Source organism: Gymnoscopelus braueri (assembly GCF_963280865.1).
Source record: "Gymnoscopelus braueri genome assembly, chromosome: 13".
Lineage (NCBI taxonomy): Eukaryota > Metazoa > Chordata > Actinopteri > Myctophiformes > Myctophidae > Gymnoscopelus > Gymnoscopelus braueri.
Window position 1 is genome coordinate 25,677,578 of NC_137615.1, and position 25,511 is coordinate 25,703,088.

The 25,511-nt window shown below is 45.9% G+C and overlaps 2 protein-coding genes across 2 annotated transcripts in view; one reads left to right on the forward strand and one right to left on the reverse strand.

The window, feature by feature from the left end:
- LOC308099243 (uncharacterized protein) overlaps positions 1–16,440 on the reverse strand; it is a 355,975-nt gene extending 339,535 nt beyond the window's left edge. The window contains exon 1 of the mRNA XM_080447922.1: positions 16,431–16,440. The gene's annotated coding sequence lies outside the window, so the exon portion shown is untranslated. The remainder of the gene's footprint in view (positions 1–16,430) is intronic.
- Positions 1–25,511, forward strand: part of nfixb (nuclear factor I/Xb) — a 119,887-nt gene that overhangs the window by 38,052 nt on the left and 56,324 nt on the right.

The window sequence follows — 25,511 nt, forward strand, 5'->3', positions numbered from 1 at the left end:
CCAAACGTCACAGCAGCACGTAGGTGCAATTTAAAGCATTGGAGCCCTAAGTGTTTATTTTCTTTATATTTTTTATCATAAGCTATTTGTGACAATCATTTGATATCAGAAATAGGCTGTGAATCCACTTGTAGTTTTCTTGCCATACCCTCTTGCCTTTGGCCGTTGTGTCATCCGGCACAGGGTCAGTTGGCTGTTGTTGCAGGTTCAGGTGCTTGTCGGGTAGAGTCAGGTTCGGAGTGTAAACATTGACACCGCCGGACTCGCTATGGACAGCACAGACCCATCTTCTGCCCTTTGCTATTATCCCGGGTCTAAAGTGTATGTATTGTCTTACAGCAGACCGGTATACAGTTACAGAGCATTAAGTCGGCTCCTTGGCAGGGAGGCCCAACGGGTCCTCTGTGACAGAACACCCCATGCCGGGCTCCTTTCAGTCCAGTGTGTAACTCTGCTTCAGTTAGCGGGGCCTCTGCGAGCGCCTCTTCCTGTTCCACAATGTGCCGTGGCGAAATGCCGCTCAGATTAGCTCCCAGTGAAGCCTGGCCCCCCTCGGAGTGAAGCCTTTTTCACCCTGTGCCAGGATTCACAAGCCAGTCTTCCCAGTCCACATCCCTAGCAGGCTAGCTTGTATATGTGTACATCTATGCGCCTGTGTGTTTTTGCATGCACACATGCACGTTTTTGTATATGCATAAATAATATAATATATAATAACATATTTTACGTGAATGCACAGTATAATAGCCTCTACACTGCATACTGTGTTTTTTTAAAGGGTTTATGTTCCATCCCGAAACGTAGGTTATTGTTAACATTTGTCAAAATATTTCTTTACCCGCATCTCTGTTTATGCTCTCATCTTAAAAAGCAGAACACATTTGCAAACTGCTTATGAGGGAGGCTCAGAGCTGCTTGGCAAAGACACAAGTCCCATTTTACTTTTTTTTCCCTTTGCTGCAGGAGAGAGGAGACCTCTTTACTTCAATAACAGCAATAAAAAAAGCTGTATACTGTAGAACCATCAGCGGAAAAACTATGTGTTCTATTTTCTTCTACCTTTTAATTTACTGTGCTGCATTGTGAAACGGAAGGGAATAGGATAGGATAGAATAGAATAGAATAGAATAGAAAACAATAATAAATATTATTATTTTTAGGATGCATGGTTTGCCTGCTTTGCGGTGCAAACCTTAAGCAAAAACGAAATAGCCCTCATCTCTTTTGGTTGGAGGTCGGGGCTGTTTGCGGGAGTCAGGCTCGGGGGTTAACCAGAGTTTACAGAGGACATGCAGACAGTGGCTCCATTCTAACCTTTCGCCGTGGCTTCGTTACAGTTTTATTCTTAGCTCCCTCTCCCCCCGCCGCTCGCTGTTTCAGGGTGTCTGTGTCGTGTGGAAGCTATCAGTTGCCAGGCCTGACGATTGGAACACAACCGCCTCAGCCGCTTGTCCCTGTCGCCGCTGCGGCGTTTCAGTTCTCTCTCATCGTCATGATGTCACTGTCGCCAGCTGTGTGTGTGTGTGGAGGGGGGGGCTGCTTTCAAGCAGTGTGACTGACAGGACAGGAGAAGAAATCCCTCCCCTCTTTCTCTGTCTCTCTCTCTCTCTCTCTCTCTCTCTCTCTCTCTCTCTCTCTCTCTCTCTCTCTCTCTCTCTCTCTCTCTCTCTCCCTCACTCTGTGGTGTGTCTTGCTTTTGTCCAATTATAGTCGCAGGCCTCTCAGGCGGGGCAGTGAGGACAGGCTAGCTCGGCCTGATCAAAGCCACTTTGGCTGGGCAGAACTGCAGTCAGTCTGGTCTGCACTTCTGTTCTGCAGCTGCAAGAACAGTTGCAATCAACTGTCTGCAATCAGACAACTAAAGAAAAAAAAAGCCATCTAATTGACAAATACAATATAATTGTTGATGAACCTATGAAGGTTTGAACCTACATAGTGAATAAGTCTTATTGACGTAATTACGGATCCCTCCACCTCTGATGATCACGATGCTGAGGATGTGGAGGATGATGATGATGATGATGATGATGATGATAATGGTTCAGGGATGTGGAGGAAATTAATGCGATGGACAGGGAGAGGAATCTCATCTTTTGATCACATGTCTGTCAAAAAACTAAAATGTCCAGCACACCAGTTGGGTGCTGCTTGCTTGCCTTCCTGCCGGCCATCATTCCCTCCATCCAGAGACCCCCGGATCAGGTCAGGTATTTTTCGAGCGACGTGTTCCATATTTGTCAGCCTGACGAATCTCCGCCGTTCCAGCATTACTCATGTTTGGAGCCGGAGCCATGCACCGCATACGGCTTTCATTACCCACGCCGTTATGATAAAAAGATGTTTCTCTGAGAGTGCACCCTCCTAATCTGTTCCCTATACTGGAGACAGACAGACCAGAGAGGTGCCTGTGCCAGGTCTGAGAGCCAACCTTTTGTGTGTGCGTGTGTGCGTGTGTGCGTGCGTGCGTGTGTGCGTGCATGTGCGTGTGTATGTGTGTGTGTGTGCATGCGTGCTTGCGTGCATCTGCGTGCGTGTGTGCGCCAGAAAACACCATATCTCCAGCTGCCATGGTGGAACTGTGAACCAGGGAGCTGTTCTCGCTGTGACGCGTTGTAGATGGGCTATTTAATATGTGCGACACAGACGAGCATTTAAGTATAAATCAGGCTTCACCTGTCAGTGTGTTCCCGTCTGTATCTACCCTGACCATTACAAATGGCTGGGAGAATGTCTTTTAGCAGCAGCGAAACAAAGAGTCAGACAGCCAGAGGACATAACTCTGTCATGCCTGATCTGTCAAAGACATCTAATCTGGTTTGCCTAACATCCTGTGTTTCAAAAGGAGGTAATGTTATCAGACTAGGTAATAGACTGAACGAGAGACACCCAATAGGACATGGTGGAATTGTTTACCCACTAATTTAATTGTCCATTAACAAGATTTCTTTTTTTGTGTGTGTAAAGGCTTTTTAGCATTCATGTGTTTTGTGAAGGCATTAGAGTGGTGATAATTCAGGAATCGAGCAGTCGTCGGAACTAGAGATGCAACGGAGTAAAATGACATGTAAAGACGGTCATGTTAGACATGTTGGTTGCGGTCACACTGTTCTGCGTCTTCCTTCCATCCAGCGGTGTTGGCTGCTCAGCAGGACGATGAGCAGCAAATGCGCTTGATTTTAACAGAAGAAAAGAGAGGGTATCTCAAAGCTTAAAGACGAGAGGAAAAACAAGGAAAGAAGGGTGCTCCTCTTCTTTTCCATGGCCAAGACTGTAGTGCAGAATTCTGGAAGGGGAACGGAATTGTGCTCCTCTGCTGTTCTGGCAGTGGTTCTACAAAACCGGGGCGGACGGAGAGAGAGAGAGAGAGGGGGAGAGAGAGTGCAAGCGAGCACCCGGCGCCGCGGGAGCCGCATTCATCTGGTGTGAGAAACACCACCACTCCGCCACTCTCGGCGGAAAACTTTCATGCGCCGTGTTGTCGTTTGAAATAATGCGGCCAATAAAGTTTGAGCCTCGGTGAGGCCCTCTCATGACAGGACAGTGCCGGCAACACTGTTGCCTTTTAATATGCATGGGGAAGCAGGGGGATCGAGAAACCCCCTAGCTTGGCCCATTTTCAGAACTCCCCAATTTTTTCCCCAGTTTCTTTTTGTGTGTGTGTGTGTGTGTGTAAGAGAGGAGTGTGCGGAGTGTAAGGAATCGCTGGTACAGATTATTCCAGTATGACAGAGGCTCCGACGGAATCGATTTGAACAAGAAGCAAACCGTTACGTGCTCAGGATTACAGGCGCTCAGGATGTCCGAGCCTTTGACCCCCGTTAACCGCTCTTTCCCAACTTCCCACCACGGTATAGGCCCAACCACTGAACATGGTACCAGGCCAGCTCGCCTCAGAAACAGCCACTGTAATTATCCAGTTTAGTGAATAATATTGAGAAAGAGGGATACACAAAAAGCTTTGGAATATGATTGAATTAAGCTTCATTATAAAGCAAAGGTCAGGTTTTAGTTTTGCAAGTGAAAACAATTCCTTGTACCAGAAAGTGCCTATTGTGTGGCAAAATGGATTAACTTTATTTCCTAATTTCACTGTACAGTGATTTTTAATTATTTGTATAATTGAGGATAATAATTAAATGCCCCTTTTAGCAGGATTGCTTGTTTTCTTCTATTCACACAATTTATTTTGTGTTAGGTTTATCTTATTGCATTGATCACTGATATAAAACTTATTAAAAAATTAATCTGTGTAAAAAAACATGCACAATAAATTCAATTAATTTACACAATAAAAGAGGTAGCCTAGTCCTGAGTCATTAAATAAACATGTTTTGCTAATTCATTTTAAATAAAAAAATGTTTTTTCAAAACAAAAGATAAACACAGGGTATATGTGTATTTTCCGCTTCCACGTAAGTCTCTAACACTGTCTCATCTCACTGCCTGAGTTCGGTATGGCCAAGTCCTCTCTTTCTCTGTACAAGCGCCAAGCTTGAAATCTGTCTGTTCCCTAAAAACATATACCCTCGCAGGAGGGGTGGCTTGGCCTCGCTGCTCCTTGTACTGAGGAGCGAGGGAAAGGAGGAGAGGAGAAGAGAGGAGGGCGGCTGCACTGGGCCAGGTCCCAGCAGCAGATTCTCATCGCCGGCTTGCTCCTTCGGCCCAGTGGAGCAGATCCGAGGGAAGACTGCTCTGTAATTGGGACAGCTCTTTCTAGACGGAACACACAGACACAATGCCGGAACACCCCGGGAATACGGATTCACCTTCCCTGTGTCAGTGCGTCAGTCACTAGTTTTAAATGTATTTTTTTGTTCAAGTTTAAATTTGTTTTTACATTTTCTCTTGTTTTGTTTTTTGCTTCGCAAACTCAATTTGGCATTTCAGAGTAATTAACCCCCCCCCCCCCCACACACACACACACACACACACCAATATCCTCTCAAACAAAAGAATCCAACATAATCCTTAAAATAAATGAGTAGATGAATAACGGGTAAATATTATTGCATCGTTTCTGCCCCTGCCATTTTTCCTTTTCATTTAACAGTAATCGATGTCAGTCGTCACCGTAATACAGATATTCAGTACTGATATAAAGTAGAAGAAAAGCATAGAATAGAGATGATGCGAAATACCGTGGTGAACACAAAGAGAGAGGCAGGGTACATATTCAGGCTAGTGTGGCTGGTTGGCACCATTTGGCACCCAAAGCTGCAGCTCTGTTTGGAAGGTGCCAGCTTTTCAAACCGACACACAGACTCTGCCAACCTCTCTCCTTCTGATCCTTTCTTTCTCTTTTTCTCTCGTTTTTAACATCCCCCCAACACACACACACAGACACACACACACTATATACTCATTTTCGATGAACACTTCTCTCCCCCCGCCAGGAGCCCCTGGCTCCCACCACCATGCGTATGGATTTTTTTTTTCGGCATAAAAATCACGCTCTGAAATATCAACGATTTAAAAATCATTACTTTTGTTTTGTGTCGACCTCCGAATAAAAGCAGTGATCATCACGTTACTGGTTACTTTTATTTTTAAGTATATTTTCCACCGGCTTCGCAGAGCTTATATTGTTACTCAGCGTGATGGTGCTGCTAGGGATTCCGGTCCAAAACAAAATGGAGGATAATGCTCAGCTCCTGTCCAATGAAAAGAGAGAATGATTCCACACACACACAAGCAATCCCCAAAATGGTTCTGGCCAATGAAGTACAGCGAGCTGTGCGATGATTATAGGTATTTATGAATAGGATCAAATGTTTTTTCAAATAACTTAAATCATAGACCAGATGGTAGAACATTTTAGCCAAAGAAAATTCTTTATTTTTTTATTTTTGTAGATTTTTCTCAAGCCTGAACAGGGAGAGAGGGAAATGATAGGCTATGAAAGGGAAGCAGTACAGTTAGTGGAATTTGACAGACCTGTACGCTGTAAAATAAAACAAGCCTATCTGGACATGGGTCTAAGCTGTGGGTAGTCTGGGCACGGGTGCTCAAATAATTTCAGACGGGGACCTGGGGGCAAGAGCACGCGGCCATGAGTGATGGGAGAACGCGTTAAACGCCGGGTGTAGGGGTGGGGGGAATTACTCAATAATGATCCGAAAATTAGAGCCATTATTGAGGGAGAGTAAACAGGCCTCTCTACGTGTGAAAGGCCCCTATTCAGCCAGGACCAGGAGCGGGGCTTCTTTCTTCTTTTCATAGATCCACCCATGGCCTTGAGAGCCCCTCTTTTGTTCACTGAAATAACAGTGTGAATATGGAGATGGGGGGGGCCTGCACCCAATGCTGAGCATAGTATTTGATTTATTTATTTTTATTTGTATGGGACTGTGTGCAAAGGTAAACAAATGTTATCATTTGAGATACTGTACCGAAGAGGGTGAATAGTGAATTTTCTGCTGCAGTCTGGACCTTTGACTCCTCTATTCTGTCTAGTTTCCAAAACTTTGTGTACATGCATGCAGGACAATATTCATACAAGCACTGTACTAAGAGTACTTGCAGGTGTAGGCCTGCTATAGACAGTACCTTAAGGACCTCTTTGAAACGGAATAACATAGCCTACTTTAACCACTTAAACACAATCAAATAGCCAAAATAGCTGATGTGCCATTTTCGCCGAATGTTTGCCTACTTTCGCCGAATGTTAGCCTATTATGACATGGCCAGAAAAGGGAAGCGAGGCTTCCTGCAATTAAGGTGATTGTGTTTTGAAAGATTCGTGCCAAATGGTTCTAATCATCCTAATGTTATTCTTGAATCCTCAGACTAACCACATCCCTTCTTTTATTACCATTTCATGTTTGGTCCTTTAATTAAACTTGGAAATATCATTATATTTCATTTGGTCACTGTTAATTCATGCAAAACACGTGTGAACGTGTGCATGTGTGTGCGTGCGTGCATGTGTGTGTGCGTGTGTGCACCTGTGTGCCTTTCCATGTCTCTGGCTTCGCGTTGTCACATTAGCACAGCGTTTCCCGCGGTCCTCCTCTTCCTCCGCGGCCTGACAGTCAGCAGCGGGGGATGGGGGAGGGGAGGGGGCGATGGGGGTGGAGGTGGGTGTACAGTACACCAGGCGCTAATGCAGCCGCATGCCTGTTTGTCAGCGCAAACGCTCTAATTAATGGGAATCGGATAAATAAATAAACTCGCCGTGTCTCAGAGCAGCTGAACAACAAACGCCGAGCTTAGACAGAGACAAAGTGGAGAGGATGAGAGAGATTTACACTCTGAGCGAGCGGCCGTCGCAGGGAATAAAAGACGCTCGCATTTCCCCCTAATCATTTTTAAACAGTGCTATTCACAGCTTGGAGCTCTCGGCTAATGGAGACGGCAAAGTTTTTATTAATGACTACAATCTAAATTGTATTACTTTTCATGGCTTTCTTATTTTTATTTTTTACAGGCCTGGTCAATTCATCATTCTTATACATAAAAAAGAAAACTCCACAGTATGGCTGAAGGACTTAAAATGTAATTGCTAGCTGCATAATAACCAGTGAAGGTTCTTCTTCTTCTTCTTCTTCTTCTTCTTCTTCTTCTTCTTCTTCTTCTTCTTCTTCTTCTTCTTCTTCTTCTTCTTCTTCTTCTTCTTCTTCTTCTTCTTCTTCTTCTTCTTCTTCTTCTTCAAATACTTTCGAATGGACTTTGCTAAAAAGTGCCACGCTTCACTTCATCCCAATCTCTAATTACTATTCTGCACTTAGTCAGTTGTTTCTGCCTTATGCTGAATTAATGCTCCGTTGTACGGCAGTGTTGCACGTTGAAAATAATAGATTACAAGCTTGCAATGCACTGCATTGCGACACGTTGTAAAAGCTTGTAGATCGGCTATTTCCGGTGACACTGCCGTACGACAAAGTATAAATCAGTCTCTTACTCGTTGCTCTCGCTCCTTCTGCTCTTCCTCCTCCACACCTCCTCCTCAGAAGACGAAGAAGGAGACGTGCGGTACAGGGATCAGACCGGCTCTGGGCTCTGGCACCAAAATCACCAAATCACCTGACACACTCGCTCCATTTCTCCGTCTGTTTGCTTTTCATATGGACGGCCGGCTCCGTTTCACAGGCATAATTTTGGACGGTAACATTCTCATTATACCCGTCAACTGTCAACGCTCAACTCTCTCGTCTATAATTTCATACTCATTTGAATTCTTATTGGCAGCCCTGACGCATAAATTTCATAAAAGATAGGAAAACAACACCGTTTTTTTCCCCCTCTCTCTCTCGCACTCTCTCTCATGAGCAATAAAAAAAAAACTATGGAGGAGATTAGAAACAAGAAGAAGTTTATGAAATTGCTTTGTTTGTTTGGGCATGTTTATTGGAACAGCGGCTGTAAAGTCCCTCTACGTCTTTACCAGTCCTCTCACGTTATGTCCTCATTCCGTTTCTAGACAATTTCAATGCCGTAAAATCCTCAGTGTTCATTTAAACCTGAAAGTGCAAAGATGGACCCACCTGGGTCCGTCGCTACGCTCTCAGGGTTACATTAACACCGAGGATTTCACTGTGTCGGCATTGAATCACACAACAAAAGACCGTAGGCTATCAGACCCCGATACCAAACTGACGACACCGTACATGTGTGTTGGGTAACTGTCCAGAAAAGGTCATTGAATTGGGTTGCCATGGACACCGAGGCTGTTCTTTTTTTATTTATTTATATTTATTTATTTATTTATCTCTCTTCTCCCGGCATACAGTGCCTGGGCCGTATCCAAGGGGCGTCAGCGTCTGGCCTGGTTGGCACGGAGAGTGGCCGCGCAGTGCTGGGCCGTTACCGTGGCACTTTGGCCCACTCTGTGGGCAACCAGGGCACACAGCTCTGCCAGAGGAATCCACTCTGATCACTTTCACACTATAGAGGGCATCCCCACAGTCATGCAGGAGCCCGATTCGTTGGGAAATAGCGTTACATTTGAGCATAAACAAAACCGTTGCAGTCGGGCGGGAACCTTGTATGTCCAAAACCGATACTTTTCAGGAAATGGAGGAAAAAAAAGAACCTGTGGTGCTGGAGTATCTGATTTTGTATGCTGTTAGGTCCACATCATGGTCTTTACCTTAAGTAAAGTTGGAATACGATGGTTGATACAAAGGCAGGATCTTTCTGTTCCCTCTGGAAAAGGAAGGGAAGTGTGATTTTCTCAGGGCATGTAGTGTACGGTTTCTGGATATTTAAAACGATTGTTGTTGGATGAGGACCAACTGGGGCAGCCGAGATTTCTAAATAACCTCATTTCTAGATTAGGTTATTTCTTTTAATGTTATTCACACGTTTATTTGGGATTGATCCAGTCCTCGGTGCCTACACCTGGGTTTGATCCTCTAAGAGTCTGTGAAGTGTCTTTGGAGATGGCGACCTAGATACGAGACGATTTGAAAGGCACGGGAAAGCCTAAGATATGAGAGTCTCATCCGCAGGGGGGGCTACACCGCTTTCACTTGAACACAGAGCGGCAGCCTTTGAAAAAATATTGTTATCTTTCATAAACATGAGCCTGCATCCCTTCCCCTTTCATTTTCTCTTTTTCAAATGCAGTCTGCTTTCCCTCTTCAAAGATTAAGCCCGCGTCCCCAGTGACTAGCTTTAAGTCCATAGGAGGGAAGCTGTACGTATGATTTTTAATGTGTTGTTTTTTTGTCTGTGCATGTGAGCACATGTGTGCCATAGAGACCGCGAGAGAGACAACAAACACTGTCCATGGCCGAGCATATGCCTGATCTCTCTGGACCTGCCTAGTGCCCCCCCCCCCACTGACCTGGCACCTGAACCCTAGTTCACACCTGGTGCACACGTATTTACAGCCACATGCACGTGTGTGCATATGCACACAAATACAAATATTGTGAATTTAGATAGACAGACAGACAGACAGACAGAGCACACACACACACACACACACACACACACACACACACACACGCACACACACACACACACACACACACACACACACACACACACAGAGGCAGAGCACAGACATGACCTGTATTCTCATAGTACGCTCGGGGACCTGGGACCCACCTGACTCACTCGCTCCACAGGGAGGGTGGTCCGGGCCAGGAGAGTGGGTACACCGGGTCCCGACTGGGTGCCCCTCACTGGTCCTTGACTGGGAGCAGTCTGTCACCATATAAGTGGAAAGTTACTCTCAAGTGCGTATAAAATGTCCTTAAAACCATGCGGTCTCTGCTTTCTTTCAATTTAATCCGAATCCAGAGCTGCTCAGGAATTATTTGAAAAGGATTGGAAATTGGAGGGGGGATTGGGGGGGGGTTGGTATTACAATTGCCCATATTACTAGGTATTTTTACAGATGTCTCTGCCTGGTCTGCCTCTAGAAGCAGCAGCAGCCGTCAAGTTGATCCACTCTGTTATTTGCGCTTTGTGCGGTAACATTTGATTGGTGTATTATTAGACACAGACCACCCTGCTCCGGAGGCCTACTTGAGTTTCCATTCTTCTGCTGCTTGGCTTTAATGCGATGAGGCGATGAAGCTCTCCTTCCAGCCACCCCAAACCTACAGGGGAGCACGGCGCACCAACAGCAATACTGTAAAGACAGGAGCAGAGACGGGGAGAGAGAGTGAGAGAGAGTCCCTACAAATGTGTTCTGCTGCAGTGGAATGGCAATAGGGGAGGGGTAACTCAAGCCCCGGTGTTTATTTTAAGAGCTGATGATCTTGAGACAGCCATTAAAAGGAGAGGGCAAACAATTTAAGAGCAGTGAATTTGAATGGCGGACTGGGGTGGGTGTGGGCAGACCGGCAGGGAAAGGCCTCTCTTTCTCTTCTCTCTCTCTCTCTCTCTCTTTCTTTCCCTCCATGCAGCCCTGAGATGACAGTGAATTAGAGCAATCTGGCCTTCATTCTGTGGTTAGATTTTTATCTGCGGTTTTGGCCCCGAGAACATCTCAAATCCCTGCTTTCTTTCCCTGCCTGCTCTTTTATTGTCGTTTCTGTTCCTTTCATCTCAGTTTATTTTTCCTTCTGGCCTGGCTGCAGAGCGGGGCCCTAACGAGAGACCATTCACACCGACGGTTCAGGAACGCTCCCATTATCCCCGCCGCCATGGTCCGGGGGCATTTTTCTTCGCTATATGGGACCTCAACGCCTTGGCTGGTGGTGACTCCTCAGAGGCCAAGTCCCTCAGTTGTTTTTTGCTCCGCGCTCTGAGAATGTTTCCCTCTGATGAAGTGGAAGATCTTGTCTTTGGGCCCGAAGTCAAACTCCACAACGCTGGCCTGGCAGCCACATAGGGAAATCCTTATGATAAGAGACATGATTACTCCAACTAAACTTAAGTTGGTTTACATAGAGGAGGGCTGCTGTTTTTTCACAGTCTTCACTGACTTCAGACAGAGGCCAACACCACATAAACGCCTCAAAGACTACAAGGGTTTAGCCTGGATCACTGGTCATGTGACTAGATAAACATCACTATACTTTTAGTGTCAAAATGACACTTAGATCAGCAGTACACAGTAAAAACCTGAGTGTTACTCTTTTACGCGTTAAATTGAGAGTGAAGGAGGCATTTTCTTTCCCATGTGATTAATTCGTCCCAAAATAATTTTTTTCTAACTGTTGTTTTTGTCATGAGTAGGCCTACACCCGCACAGAATGCAAATATTTCATGGTGATAAAGCGATGTAATTTCTATTCGGAACAAGGTCAAACAAAGGCATCAACCTTTATGAATGAGGCGTCAACTATATGCATAGTTGTGATGCGAAACACTCGCTGGCAATTTTTATTCGCCACACCCCCTGGTGCATAAAGACCGTTACACTCTCCGAAATAACATTTCGCAAGATATTTTGCTAAGAAAATCGATACGTGCAAGCCCATATACTCCTGACTAGTGTTTAGACTTGTTTTAAAACAAACGGCTGTTTGCAGGCTGCATGCTGTGGATTGGAGCAAACTGAGTGATGATGATTGAGGCTGTCTCTTTGGCAACGTACAATGTTTTTGGCTGATTTTTTTTTTTCATTATGCGCTGCTGAAGGCTTCCCTTTGTGTCCCAGTGAGACATATCTGATATGTTGCTCAAAAGCCCAACGTACCCCTCTCTTTTTCACCAGGCTTTGGACGTGTGATATTTTATATCCTAATGCAAAATAAACAGAGCCAAATTGCACACATTCTTCTCCTATACTGAATCATGGAAGACGTTAACCAAATAAAGTTTCTCTCTCTCTCTCTCTCTCTCTCTCTCTCTCTCTCTCTCTCTCTCTCTCTCTCTCTCTCTCTCTCTCTCTCTCTCTCTCTCTCTCTCTCAACGGGCCTGCTCTCTGTGGGTCTGTCCTGGCTAGAACTCTAACTGAAATACCCTTTAGCACAGAGCCTCTTTTGTGGTTCGGGCCTCTTTTTTTCCCCACAAGGTGTTTGTGAAAAAGAACAGGGTTTCTACTCCTGGCCTCAGGTCTCTCCATCGCTCCGCCTGCTTTTCCTTTGTTCAGGGTCCGCTCTGGTAAACAGCCGTGTCCTGCACAGACGGTTTATCACACAGAGGGGTGAAACCTAGCTGATGTTATTATGGAATGGCTCAGGTTTTGCTTGGAATGTCTTCTACTGTACGCTTTTTCTCTCCTTCCTCTTTCTTCCCTGGGCTTCCTTTCTTTTCCGTTCTTTTGTTTTTCCTTCGTCGTTGCGTAGCTACACTGCTAGCCCCCATGGGTGGCACTGCCCACCCCACCCCCCCACTTGGCCTGGCCTGGTCTGGCCCCCGATGCCCCAGCTAGTTACATGCAGGCCAGCTGCACCGGACACATAGTATGACATTTGGTGTGTGAGGACATCTGCTCCCTCAGCCAATCCCTGGCCTGCGCATGCAGCCCGCCTCACTTAGCATGCTAGCCTGACGCGGCGTTGGCCTCAACATGACGACGCCAAGGTCAGGCAGGCTGGCTGTGTGACATTCATGTACAATCAAACACCAGTGCCGCACACAACAGTCAAGTCCTCAGTGTTAATTGAACTCTGAGATCCTAACAATGGATCCGGGTCCATTTTTAAACACTCAATAGTTACATTATTGCTTTTGCTTTATGTACAGGAATGATAATTTTACCATCACATTATTCCTTGATTGGTATTTTCCAGTCAAAACAATGTCCCCACACAATGTCAGAACCTGAATAATACAGATGGCAGGTAGATGACATTCAATTATGGTCATACTCTAGTGATTAGTGAATATGATTGTGTGCCATATTAAAGACATGTTAGTGTGGTTCATGTTTGATATACAAATACATTTGAGATCAATTGCAATCAGAGTAAAAATGGAGAGATATACTTGATGTACTTTATACTTCATATTTGTTTATATGGGTGAGTGAATAGCCTAATGTATCAGCATTGTTATGCACTGCGTGGCTGCTATGTACACACTGTGTATATCTGGCTATGTTGATGATCATGGTATTCGATAAACTAGGTCATTTTTCAGCCCTGACAGAAGGGCATACGCGTGTCAGGCACACAAATGAACACACACACACACACACACACACACACACACACACAACCACACACACACACAAATAAACACAAATACACTCCCTCACTCAGGCGGACATGTGTTGTGCGCAGTCTGTCATTACAGAAGCCTTGATGTGGTCAGTGGGTGGCACCCAGGCCTCTTATTATTGTCATTTTATGACAACTTTCACTCTCGTTCGGCGGGTGCGCTCCTCCTCCTCCTCCTCCTCCTCCTCCTCCTCCTCCTCCTCCTCCTCCCCCCTCTCTCTCTCTCTCTCTCTCTCTCTCTCTCTCTCAACCTCATGCGCACCCTGGTCCTGCCTCCTCCCTCCATTCTTCCCTCCCTCCCTCCCTCCATCCCTCCCCCCTTCCCTCTCTCGTCCAAAGCCACATCCACTTCTCTCGCCGTTGCAATGGGAGGCCTGTTTGTTTTTAGTGTGTAAACCATCCTGACACACATCCCCAGGGCAGAGAGCTGGTTTAGAAGTGTTTTTGGCGAGGGGGGGGGGGGGGGGCAGACACTTTTGGTCTCCATTTGCAGCGAGTCTGAAACAGTAGACCCACGCGGGCTGGTCCAGGCGTTGTTCCCAGCTTTTGATGACGGCAGGCTGACAGTTATTGTGTCTTTTTTTTTTGAATAATGGGGTTGCCAACTACATGGGACACCCCCACGCACACCCCCCCCCCCCCCCACACACACACACACACACACACACACACACACACACACACACACACACACACACACACACACATGCACACACATGCACACACACACGCACGGACCTCTGTACTGTCCATGGTGTGTGTTCTGTGTGCGCTCATACTGTATGTGGGTCTGTGTTGTAACATTGTACATTAGACTAGTCTACTCTAGCCCTAGTCTGAAGGAATGGGGAGGTAGACTGTGTGTGTGTGTGTGTGTGTGTGTGTGTGTGTGTGTGTGTGTGTGTGTGTGTGTGTGTGTGTGTGTGTGTGTGTGTGTGTGTGTGTGTGTGTGTGTGTGTGGGGGGGGGCTCTCCTTCACCCCCCCCCTCCTCCCCACCTGTCACCCAACTGTTTAGGTTTGAGGATTTATGACATTATGATTTGTTTATTATAGGGCGTAATTTATTATTCTATGGACTGAGGTTGAATAAACCGGCCTGATTGAATAGCGAGTTTGCGCTGCCTCGGGCAGAAGGGTTACAGTATAGGGTGACTGGGTTTGTGTTGCTGTTACAGAGACCTCTCTGTTAGACTGTTAGAGCATGAGAGAGAGACATAGAGAGAGAGAGAGAGAGAGCAGTGGTGTAAAGTAACTAAGTACATTTACTGTACTTAAGTACAATTTTGAGGTACTTTTACTTTACTGGGGTATTTCCAATTTCCAATACTTTTACTTCTACTCCACTATCTCAGAGGCAAATATTGTACTTTTACTCCACTACAATTATTTGAAAACTTTAGTCACTGGCCACTTTTCAGATATAAATTATTATATTATGAAACATACATTAACCACTTTAGCCCTATTTTATATAGTAGGCTATTTGAAAATAGCCGATCTGCTATTTTCAAACATTTTAGTACTTTTACTTTTGGTACTTTAAGTATATTTTCATACCAATACTTTTGTACTTTTACTCAAGTACATTTTTAATTCCGGACTATTACTTGTAACGGAGTACTTCTACATTGCAGTATTGATACTTTTACTTAAGTAAAACATTTCAGTCCTTTTTCCACCACTGAGAGAGAGAGAGAGATGGAGAGGGAGACAGACACCAGAGTTGTGGGTCCATAACATATACATTGGGGGAATGTTTGAAAGAGAGCGAGTGACAACGCAGGTAAATGAGTGTTTGGCGGGTCTTTTATGGGGAGATGGATAAAAGCATTGAAATGGAGAGTTTCTGAGAAAAGGGAGAGTGAGAAAAGCATAGTGTGTGTGTGTGTGCGCGCACCGCTGTGTACAGTGTGCATGTACACACGTGCATGTACACACGTTCAGGCTTTTTTTGCCCCGAAGGCAGCGCTGGGTGAGTGAGTGCAGCAGGCTGCCTACCGGGTCACCTCGGGACAAGAGCAGGTAAATCCTGTTTAGATCAGCCCCTGAGCCATGCTTGTGCCTTAATTTGGCTAGGAACCATCTCTCTCTCTCTCTCGCTCTCTCACACACTCCTCCTTCTGTCTTTAGCACGTCACTGCACTAATTACCTACTGTCCACCACCTAGTCTTCTACGTCGGCTCACCCTTACTCCACTTTATTTCCCTTTCCTCCACAGTTTCATATTCCCATTGTTTGTCCGTTTCTCCATTTCTTCTGGGCTGCTTGCCCAGAAAGAAAAAAAAAGAAAAAAAACGGATTTTCAAAATCAGTTATTTTCGGCAAACAAAGTATAAACGAGGCATCATTTGCACCTTCCCTTCACCGCTCAGTCACCGCTCAGTGCTCATGCCTACCTGCTTCCACCCACACATCAGGTGTGACTGTGGTTTTCGGTGTTAAAAGTTGACGCCCGAGGGCCAGGTTAGGTCATCCCAGGTGCAGAATAAGGAGCGATAGGGAGAAGAGATGAGGGGAGAGGTGACACTGACACTGGTCTGTGAAAATAGACAATGGCAGAGCTTTGAATCAACAGTAAGTGAATTGCAGTAGGTGACAGGTGGTGGCATCATATCTCCCCCTGGACTTATTGAGTTAAGAAGCATTAACCACTTAAACCCTGGCGTCCCTATTTACGGTATGTCATTATAGGCAAAGAAAAAAGAAAAGCGTTGCATTTCGACACGTTGTAAGCTTTTTAGATCGGCTATTTTCACAATTATTTACAAAATATTTAAAAATAAGGATGGTGAGAGAGATTGGTGCGAGGTGGACTGTGTTAGCCCCTATGAGACTTGTTTCTCTCTCCTCCCATCACTCCTACCCAGCCAGTTAACATGAGTCCATAATTAGCAGGTCTAACGTTGTTAGCTCCTAATTGAATTTTCATTGGAGGCCCCATGACTAGTCCTGCTAATAATGCTTAGAGCAAAGTCCACAAAGATCATTATAATCTCTGTGATACTCAATAGTCATACTGTATCCCTGGCTAACTGACCAATTGGGAGCACAGGAGGATAAAGCCTGATTTATATGTTGTCCCATGAAGGTGTACCACGCTGAAAATAGTGTGTTGTGATGCGTTGTGACCTCGTAGATGAGCTATTTGAGCTCACCTCATTTGATCATTCAATGAAAAGAAAACAACACGACACAACACAACACAACACAACACAACACAACACAACACAACACAACACAACACACAGCTTGTCCCTGGCGACCGTACCTCACTCATTATTCTTTAAACTAAACTATACTGTAACCAAAGCTAACTAGTAGATTATTTCCCCAGGTGGTGCCAAGTTAATGCTGTTTGTTGACTGATAGCAACTCTATCTTGTTTGCGCCTCATCCTGTGCTAAAACCTGCGAATTGAATTGAATTGAATTGAATTGAATTGAATTGAATTGAATTGAATTGAATTGAATTGAATTGAATTGAATTGAATTGACCCTTGCTACACGATTAGCAGTTCAGAGAGCGGTTCTTCAGTTCAATTTCAATTCACTTTTAATGTACTGTACTGGAGATGGATACTGTAGTAGATAGATATATAGGGGGGGGGGGGAGGGGAGAGAGAGAGAGAGAGAGAGAGAGAGAGAGAGAGAGAGAGAGAGAGAGAGAGAGAGAGAGAGAGAGAGAGAGAGAGAGAGAGAGAGAGAGAGAGAGAGCACTTCAGAGTCTTAAAAGAGATGATGGAAAAGAGATCAAGGACCACCTACAGCACAGTGATGCAGAAGGTTGGTAACTGTATAGGAGCTAGCCAAGTATCAGTAACTCCATTTTGGAATCACAAGCAGTCAGATTCCAGAGTTGACTCTGAGCCGCATGGTGACAGCTTCTGCACGGCCAGTATGAGGCATTAGAACCGCACGCCGAAACCAGCCGAGGAGCGGAGAGAGATTTCAGCGTTCCTTTCCTTGATCCATCTGCGCTCCTGGTGTGAGTGTAACTTAGTGCGGAGGGTCTCCTGAGGTCAGGGAGCTGAAAATCACAAAGACATGTGGAATGCTGAAGGCTGGCCAACACAAACAGGCAGGCCTGGTCCTCCATCCATGCAGGAGCCCGACCACCACCGAACCATCCCACCCCACACCAGTGCCACCATATGCCCGAGGTAGGCCCAGGGGCAACCACGCCGGTAAACAAGTTTCTGAAAGGCCGATCCATGTGTAAAACTGCTTGCAACCGTCTGACTGCTGGCTGTAGACCCAGTGGTGTTGTAATGATGGTACACAGTGAAATCCTCAGTATTCGTTTAACCATTTTCAACCAGGCCTCCCTATTTTGGGGCTTCATTATAGGCACAAAATCTACAAGCTCACAACGCATTGCGTCGTGACGTCTTGTGTACATTGGTTAGCTTTGCTAATTATTTTTTTATCTATCGCATCTCTCTATGAAACTATAAAATTAAGTGGTTAACTCTTGGAGTTAAAACGTTTACCAAATGGACCTGGAAGGGTCCAATGTACTCCATTAAATGAATACTGAGGATTTTACTGTTTTAGGCTGGACACAAAGGATGGCCAGCACATTGCTGGTTGCTCAGATCGATGCTGACCCTAAGGCAAGGCTGTGGCCGTCTCGTGACAAGACTCCTGACTCATGGACACGGTTGCCAACATCAGCTAAATTGACCTGCGTGTTCATTTCTCATAGAAAATAAACACATTCCCAGTTTGTTTGAGTTGCTATAGCACTTAAATAATAATAATAATAATAATAATAATGAAGAAACAATACAGAAAATAATTATTTGTAGTCACATTTTTGGTTAATAAACCAGTGTGAAAAAGTTACAGCGCATTAAGCTTATGTTTGTTGTTTTAAGGAACCCACAGAACGTTTTAACGCTTTTGAAGCAAAGACAAGACTTTTTACCAGGATCTGAGTGCGTTTTATTTCCCCAGTCCCTAATCATAACCATTATAAGTTTCACACACAGTGGGCCAGCCAGCCACTGGGGTTCGGTTTCTCTCCCCGGCACACATCCCTAACAATAGAGGGCATTTTGGTCCAGCAGAACTCAGTTGGCTGCAACAAAATGAAGGGAGCAGTTAGGGTTTCACTTTCAGAGACAGAAGAGAGAGCGAGAGAGAGAGAGCGAGAGAGAGAGAGTGGGATAGAGAGAGAGAAGCAGAGAGAGAAAACACACACAGAGGGATTGTTGAATTATGGGTAAAGACAGCTGAGGCTAACCAGGTTTGGTTTCCACGGTGCAGTGGGGGGCTTATTAAAAAACAAAAACTCGCCCCCGAAACTCAACAAAAACACATGCAGTTGAATATAAAGGAGAACACCTTCAAAAACATTAAAAACCCCGGGGTTCAATACGGCCACGAAAATGTTCCACGTATCCTCAACGCTAATGCCAGAAGGGGAGGAGGTGGGGGGGTGGGTGGGGTAGAGGGAGGGAGGGAGGGAAGAGTGTACGAGGGGAGGGATCTGTCCTCACATTTGCTATCAATTTAGGGCACTGAAAATAAGCACCAGGTTTCAGTGGAGCCGGGGAGAACACCAGGAATGTTTTTCTATATAAAACCCAGCGAGGGAGGGAGGGGGTTGTTCAGTCAAGAAGAGTGAGAGAGAGAGAGAGAGAGTGCGAGAGGGAGAAGGAGAGAGAGAAGCCTGATTTATACTTTGTCGTACGACGGTGTCGCGTGCCGAAAACAGCCGACCTACAAGCTCACAACTCGTCGTGTTTGCGACGCGTGTGAGCTTGTAGGTCTGCGATTTATTGACGCGTGACACTGTTGCATGACGGATCATAAATTAAGCAAGGCAAGGGAGAGAGATTCAAAGATGACAGAAACAGTTAGCGAATATTCCGAGAGAAATGGAGGGGGAGGAAAAGCAAGGAGAGGAATTCTTTGAGGATATAAAGAGAGAGAGAGAGAGAGAGAGGGAGAGGGAGGTGAAAGCGTTGCTGTTTAATAATAGCACCTTGGATCCAGATGTGAATCTTTTTCTCTGTCTGTCTGTTGGTTGGTTGACGGTCCGAGTCAGGGTCACAGAGAGGCTGTGCTGTGGGTCATGATGACCTGTATGACCTTCAGATGAGGGAGATATTAACTGCCTGTCATTTGATTGGTTAGAAGGACAGACTGTCGTTTGATTGGCTGGAGGGACAGGTTGATCGGTTGGATGCTGGTTGGGGGGTTGGTCAGATTTATTATGAACTATTATAGTGACTTCATGACTGATGAATCAAAACCTATCCAACCTCTTCTCATAATACATCAACATACAATAATATGCACACACCTGCATACAGTATATATGATACGCTATGACAACTATTGCCACACATACGCACAAAAATACATGCACTGACTTGTATGCGCACATGCATACGCAATGTATACACACTCACATTTTGTATACTTACACAAATCCATGCAAACTTTCCAACACATACACTAAGGCAGTGGTTCTCAAAGTGAGGTCCAGGGGCTCTCAGGGTTCCTTGAGGGGGTTCTAAATTGATCCTTACAAGTCTGTGACTCTGACAGTGCATACCAGGGGTCTTCAACAGGGGGTCCGGGACCCCTAGGGGGTCCTCAGAGTAACTACTGGGGGGCCGCCAAATCTTTGCTCTTTCTCTTCCCCTGGTTTCCTGTCTGTTTACAATAAAAAGTTATGTTTGATATGATTTTTTTTTTTACATTAACCACTTGAACCCCTAGCATCCCTTTTCTGAGGAGAACTTTAGAAAATAGCAGCTCTACAAGCTCACAACGCCTCGCGGTGCGAGACGTTGTGAGCTTGTAGATTGGCTATTTTTGGCGAAGAGGAAAGGAAAAAAAGAGCAGAAAAAAAAGTTTAATCTGAAACACAATTTTATACAATATAGAGGGGGTCCCTGCTTCATCTCTCTCTCAGCTAGGGGGTCCTTGGCCTGAAAAGAAAAACTTTAAAGACCCCTGGTGTATATTGTCAGAGATGTTGGGGGGGTCCTTGACATTTTATAGCTTGAGAACCACCGCACTAAGGCACACACACGTGCTCAGGCATACATAAAGTCTGTGCCACAAACAAACAAACATAAACACAGACTCAGTCAGTTGCTCGTGTACAGTATACAGATGTCTGAGCCTTTTCCACTCGCGGCCACGCGGCTCCAGATGCATCAGCATCTCCGAGACCGGAGACTCCCCGAGGGCTCTGACGACACACGGCGGATGAAGGAGGTTTATCTTGTGAGAAGATAATCAATACTTCTAAATTTGAGGAGCAAACATGCAATGCCTCCCCGCCCGCCCATTCTCTGCTTAACCCATTCAAACCGGGAACGCGTCCTTTTTCTTTGAATATAAATAAATATATTTGTAAATATATAAAATTATATATAAATCTTTGAATATTTATATATTTGTTTAAAGCAAACATTTTTAACTCAAATCTTTGCTTCTAGGGGGGGGTCCCTGGAACAACATATTTGGAGATGGGGGTCCGTGGCCAAATGCATATCATTTTGGGGGTCCTTGACATGAAAAAGTTTGAGAACCACTGATTATAGCAACATACGTTTTTTTCCAAAAACTGTTAGGATTTAGAAGACATATTTTGTAGCATCCCCAGAAGCAAAGATTTGAATTACAAATGTTCGCTTTAAAAATATATATATTAAAAGATTTGCACACGTTTTCATGATTTAAAAAAAAATAGCAGATCTACAAGCTCATATCTGCTATTTTTGAATAGCCAAATAAAAATTTAAGTGACAGAGATGCATTCCTGGATCGAAAGGGTTAAGTCACAGTTTATAACAGATGTATTTATTGCAGACCGACCCTTTTTCTTGGCTGTTCTGCTGTAGATGATGATCTTACAGTACGCTGCTTGAAACAAGACGGTTGCATTCTGCAGGTTATAATGTCGGGTGTGAGATAGTATCTATGGCTAGGGCTGTAGGGTTTTCTATCGATAGGGCTGGGTGATATGGGGTAATCAAATATCATGATATTGATGAGCTAATAGCAATATTGTGACGATATTGTGGGGATGACTGTTGGTGCTTTCACAAAACATTAACACAATGAGATTTGTCATAAGTAATCAGTAATGCCTATATAATAACTGTGTGTGTAATGCTGTGTGCCTTTACAACCTGAAAAACTACAACACTTATGCCATATCGCAATATTACAATATCTAGTCTCATATCACGGTATTGATATAATATCGATACATTTCCCAGCCCTACGACACGTGCGTAGCACTAGCAGATTATGATTTTGCATAGTTTGTGGAACAGTAATACTCCTGTTGCACAATGACTTTGACTACACACTACAGCGTCGTTAACTTGACTGGTTGACACTGTGACAAAGCGGCCCTCATCCAGCTCTCCTCAATAACAAAGTGTCACTCTTATCTTAATACAAAGAGTTGAAAAGGACCCAGAGAAGAAACAAGGAGCGAGTTAAAGAAAAGAGAAGGAAAAGGGAGAATGAGCGAGCGGGGCAGGGGTGGGGTGGGGGGGGGGGTTAAGAGAGAGACCAGATGTGTCTTTTGTTTAGATTTGAACAGGGCGGAAAGGAAGGGTGTAGGAGTTAGGAGGCAAGCTAGCAAGGGAGAGAAAGACAGCGAGGGAGAGCAAGTGGGAGTGAACAGAGTTTTTTGGGGGGGGGGGGGGGGTATTAAACTAAAGCATTCATAGCTGTGCGGCTGTATTTGGGAAGAGGGGGCTGCTCTGTACAGTATGCGTGTGATTACCTACCAGCAAAACCACATTCATTATCCTAATTGCTACAATGGTCCCGGCGGTTGGGGGCTTGAACAGGGGGGGGGGGGTGTATGGTACGGGGGGCTGAGGGGGGGGGGGGGGCAGTGGGGGGTTGCATTGTTAACATTTGTTAGGCTCATTGACTCCAGAATTCATGTTGTCTGTCATTGTGGGCCGCTGGGATAATCTCCAGGGGCCGTATTTATAAAGAATCTTTGACCGTGGAGGGCCGAATCGAAGGCCGGCTTTACCTCCGGAGTTCGGGTGGTTGCAAAACCTGACCAGTAGTCCTTGAGCAGCACCCCCTGTTCTAACAAGGTTTTTGCAAACATAACGCTGCTCAGTGGACGCTATTATCTGCACCGCTCTGCAGTACCACGAGTGCATAAATGTTTGGCATGGGTTCTGCATGCAGCGCCCTGACCTGTGGCTGGATAATGAGGAGAAGCAAAACAGCCAAGGGCAACATTTAGAGTTTTCAGACAACAGCCGTTGTACTCTGCTGAATAGCTTTGCTCCGTGTTGCTTGTTTATGTGTTTCACTGCATGTTAGCACGTGTGTGTATTTTGTGTATTTTGGTGTACAGCACATACTGTACAGTGTGTGTGTGTGTGTGTGTGTGTGTGTGTGTGTATGTGTGAGTGTGTGCGCGCATGTGCACTGGAGGTTCTTTGTGCAGAGAACCCAGGGCAGATGTCGGGTATGACAGTTAGAACATGTGTGATGGCGAGCGCACAGAGACTCGTGGCGCTCAATCTGTTCAGCGCTCAAGCCCAAACCAATTGGGAGATGATGCCAGTTGTGATCACCAATATGGCCTGCAGTTGTTTGTGAAACATTTGGACTACATTGCTGAATTCTTTACCGCGCGTCCACAGGAAATGAAGCACTAAGTCATTGAACCCCCCCCCCCCCGTGCGCACGTGAGCCTCTCCGACCACACAGTATTCTGGTGTTTTGTGTGTGTGTGTGTGTGTGTGTGTGTGTGTGTGTGTGTGTGTGTGTGTGTGTGTGTGTGTGTGTGTGTGTGTGTGTGTGTGTGTGTGTGTGTGTGTGTGTGTGTGTGTGTGTGTGTGTGTGTCTATGTGTCTGTGTGTGCGCGAGCACACTCCAAGTTTATTTACTGTTTTTTAATCCTAAACTGGAGTTTTCTCTCCCCTGTAGTGCAGCCTAATGACGTGCATCATGTGTTTTTACGCTTTGGCCGGAGCACTTGCGCTTTTCAAATTGTGCAGAGAAACTGCTAAAAGGACACAGTCGAGTAGGTGGTTGGCAGGCTGCGTATCTCCCACTCTCTCTCACTCACTCTCTCTGTCTCTCTGTCTCTCTGTCTCTCTCTCTCTCTCTCTCTCTCTCTCTCTGGCTGCTATGCTATGCTACTACGGAGCTGGCCAGGAGAGACCCAGGAAGACTCAGTCTGTCCAAGGTGGTTGCTGCATGCTGACACAGCCAAAGTAAATGAGTGAACCACCGGGTCTCGCCCTCGCTGTCTTTGTCTTGGACGCCAGCACGCTCCTGCCATGTCATGGATCAATTTAGTGTATACAACGTTTGTTGATGCATATGCTGTATTTATATGAGCCGCGTGTGAATGTGTCTGTGTGTGCATGTGCTCGCACGAGCGCTGGTGTATGTAAACATTCCTATTTGTGTGCGTACATGTGTGCACGTGCCTATTTGTGCGTGTGTGTGTGCATGTGTTAGTGTGCGCGTGCATATCAGGAAGATTGATGATAGCTTCCCGTCAACCGGTCGGGAGGTGTTTTTATCACAGGTCAGAAATAGCTGAGTGGCTATGGGAGGAATTGGGGGATCGTCGGTGGGCGGGACTGGGTTGGCATGACAACACCGTGGCAGCTCTTCTTTCTCGCTGGAGGTCGACGGCTCACGGATGATATCGCGTTTCCTTGCTTGGCACGTCACTTTCGCCAGGCTGTAACCCCCCCCCCACCCCCCGCCCGCCCACCATCCACCCACCCTCCACCCACCCTCCACACACACACACACACACACACACACACACACACACACACACACACACACACACACACACACACACACACACACACACACACACACACACCCTTAGGCCCACCATCTCTTCCTGGAACGCATACTCCCTGGGTCACAGCAAACCCACAGGGTCTGACTAACCAGACCACACACGCATAGACAAGCGCAGAGAAAAGAAGAAACAGACTGTGAGACAGAGGAGAGGAAAGGAGAGGAGAGGAGAGGAGAGGAGAGGAGAGGAGAGGAGAGGAGAGGAGAGGAGAGGAGAGGAGAGGTGAGGAGAGATTGGGCCGAGGTTCTGGATGAGGTTTTGCTATGTGGTGTCTGGAACGGTCTGCCAGGGAGACCTTGGGGAGAGCCCCATCCGAGAGGAGGAAACTCCTACGGGATGGACGGAGGGGAAAGGGAGAGAGGTAGAGAGTGAGAGAAAGAGGATAGGCGAAGAGAGAGAGAAAATGTTGGATACTTTTGATCGGTGTGATGCGTGACAAATGAGCTCACAGGGTTGGTGTGTCCGGTGCAGGGTCGTGCAAGCCAAAACTAGAGAGGGAAATTAGTGGATTCAGGGACGGATTAACAGATTCTGGGGCAGATGAAGGGATAAATGGATGGAGAAATATTGTATGTGTCAGTCAGGATCTACGCAGGATATGTTCACAAACCAGATGGAAATTGAATTGTACCAGGATGCCATCCCTTCGACAGGGACGCGCTTCCCTGTGCTCGTGCCCTTCAGGAGCTGGGACAAATAAAATGCACTCAAATTGTTTTGCAAGTGCGTGAAGACAGGCTTGAATGTACATGATGACAGCTGAGACTATCCTCCTCGCCTTCTCTCTTCTCTCTCTCTCTCTCTCTCTCTCTCTCTCTCTCTCTCTCTCTCTCGGCAAGCCCACAGGTCGGTCTCTCTCTCTGTGGCACGGGGCCTCCCAGGCAGGCTGTGTTTGAAGTGGCTTCTGGGAGGCCCCGGAGCGTGCCGAAAGGTCAGAGGTTACAACAACTGGGCCTCCCTGGAGCACCCCCCATCACCACCTCCTCCTCCTCCTCCTCCAACCTCCAACCCCCTCACACACACACACACACACACACACACACACACACACACACACACACACACACACACACACACACACACACACACACACACCCCTCCCCTC